This window comes from Aedes albopictus, chromosome 1 (assembly GCF_035046485.1).
Source record: "Aedes albopictus strain Foshan chromosome 1, AalbF5, whole genome shotgun sequence".
Classification (NCBI taxonomy): Eukaryota; Metazoa; Arthropoda; class Insecta; order Diptera; family Culicidae; genus Aedes; species Aedes albopictus.
This window is the reverse complement of record NC_085136.1, coordinates 292,020,368-292,023,076: the sequence shown is the minus strand read 5'-3', so window position 1 is coordinate 292,023,076 and position 2,709 is coordinate 292,020,368. Positions and strand designations below refer to the sequence as shown.

The 2,709-nt window shown below is 39.8% G+C and overlaps 1 protein-coding gene across 2 annotated transcripts in view; it reads left to right on the top strand.

Annotated features, from left to right (window-relative positions):
- LOC109421111 (alpha-1,6-mannosyl-glycoprotein 2-beta-N-acetylglucosaminyltransferase) overlaps positions 1–2,709 on the top strand; it is a 167,430-nt gene that overhangs the window by 86,736 nt on the left and 77,985 nt on the right. The gene's annotated exons all lie outside the window — the stretch shown is intronic.

Sequence of the window (2,709 nt, the reverse complement as noted above, 5' to 3'; positions counted from 1 at the left end):
AGTATCGCTGTGCCATATTTCTTTTTTGCTGTACGCGGTGCTTTCTTCCCAACAGCTTAGCGCTGTTGTTGCTCTTTTAATGTCGATTTTTTTTTTCGGGTGGCACCCCGCGTGCTCATTCGAGGCTTGACGGGCGGTGCGGCGTGGCCTGGTGCGCGCTATTTATAATTTGGTTATGTTCGGGTTTATGTTTTCGATCGGATTTTCCTTCGCCGCTGCTGCTGCTGTCGACCACGGCCACAGAAAAGCATAAAAAGCCACGTGGAACAGCCTATTAAAACGAAACCGGTCTCTGATTATTATGTACCGTGCGCCGGCATTGTCGTCCGGTCGAGGCTGGAACTGGGCTGCTCTTGGCTGTGTAGGAATTTTCCGAAAATTTTCCGCCATTCAATCGGGCTACATTATGGCAGAGGCGGTAGAGGAGAGTGATTCGAGGTGCGTCGAGTAAGCTTTTCTTGCAATGTGTGCTAAAAGTAATTGATATTCCAATTTAGTCAATGACATAAAAGTTCAGCTTTTCGACAAGATCATGATTAGGGTAAACTGTGATAATTTTTGGATCATGACATTTTTGCTGTGGAAATTTACTTGACTTGGTATGGAGTATCTTGGTGCCTGTCATACGGTTTATGAATGGAGAAATAGTTAAAACACAAATTAGAGAAGCATGCTCTGTCCTACTTGGAATATACCACCAACAAGATGAAGAGTACAAGCAAATCAAAAGTAGCATTTTTTAGTCAAATAGACTAGAAGAGGTTCTTAGAATTATCATAAAACCATAATAAAAGGTAAAAGGTTTTGGGACGGTTTTGAAGACCTCTTTAAGATTAATTGGCCGTCAAAATATTATTTGGGATCACTGAAATTTCTGGGTGAGTGGACTGAACACACTGGTCTATCTGCTAGCAAAAACTAACAATCATGCGTCTCCATGGAGTTGTCTTTTATTATCATAGTTTTATCCCTTCAATTCAGATGGTTTGTTCTGTCCTATTCTTCCCTAACTGTTTCGCTTTGCGCCCTGAGTGACATTGGTTTGCCGGAAATCAAGAAAAAGGCTTTTTGTTGTTTTGCTCGTTTGGTTTCTTCTATTGTTTCCGGTTTTTTTCTGCATCCTACGTGGCTGCTTAGCCTCATAACCCGCATTGTTGTCGACGGTCTCTATTTTTTCAGTAGGTTTGCCTTTGCTTGTGTTGTTTTTGCGATACCTCATAACAATGAAAAGCTTCCCAAGAAAAAGTCACGTTCATCTGCATGATTTTTTTTTTGCGTAAGTACTGACATTTGATGCTGTTGTATGACGGAAAAAAGGAGAGTTGTAGGTTGATACACCTACATTGGGTAGGTATTTCCCAATCATTTTCCAAAACCAGTTCAAACAGCAGAACGAGTCTACAGACTGTATAGATTATGTGCATTATTTTATACATGATGTTATCTTTTGGCCAATCTATAGAAGGTCATGAACATTCGTGAAGCTTAAAGTTCATAAGCACAAATGTGTCGAGAAATTGACAAATCGATAAATGGTCAAAAAGTAGTTCTATAATCGAGCAACACTCTCGATGCCATATGGTCAGCGTTTAGTCAGAGTGGACTACGCGGTTTTTTGGGCAGGTAAAGATAAGCGAAGGAGCTCGATAACTCTGAACTTTTCGACGTTTCTTTGATGCAAAACGGTCATTACATAAAAGAACTAGCACGACGTATGCTGGACTTCTACACTCTATTAAAAAGTCCAATAGTCGGAAACGACACACCACCACTACCATAGAACAAATGTCAACAGAACAAACGGTTCAAAATCATCTTCCACAAAACTGAGAACGCACCCTAAAATGACCAATACCTCCCCTAAAGAAAAATTTCCACCATTCTTTTAAAACAGTCGTTACCAGTGCACAGTGTATAATACAAAAATTAAAAATCTAAAATAACAACACGTAGTAAGTTAGGTAAAATTTCCCATAAAACAATCAAATTGTACCCCACATTTTCTACTACACAGTACATGAAAAGCAACCCAGAAGAGCATTCTATATGCAAAAACTACAAAAACGATAGACGGTAGACACTAGTGAGTTTTTATCAATGTTTATATGTTAAATGTTAAATGTTCAATGTTAAATGTTAAATGATAAATGTTAAAATACATGTTTTCAGCGACCCTTGAAAAAGGCCAAATCCCTAGGCCGAAACGTCGGGAATGTAGATAAAAATCGTTCTTGAATCAAAGACTGAGAAAGCCATCCCCCTTTTCCATCAAGTTCCCAGTCGAAAAATCCCATACTAGAACTATGGTTTTTCAGAAAATATTGAGCTCGTTTTGATATCCCATGTGCATTTATTTGTTTAATAATTCCATCTGACCTTAAGGTCATACATTGGGAAGTATGGTGTTCAGTCTTTGGAGGAATAACTCAAAAACGGATTCTTAAGCTTTCATCCGACGTTTCGGTCGCTATATTGCGCCTTCTTCTGGGAATTAACTATGCTCCGTTTTTTCGTCCGTATGAGCCCACAGCATAGGTTACATTTGTCCCAGACGTAGCGTATCGTCTGCCGCCAGCGGCGATGTTGCTTTGGATGAAATATCCGAAAAATATCCAAAAAAACTATCCGGGTCGCAGAACGTCGATGCAGTTGCCCGTTTTGGCGCCACTTTTACTCAGAGTCTACGTGCAGGTACATCCTCTAATATTG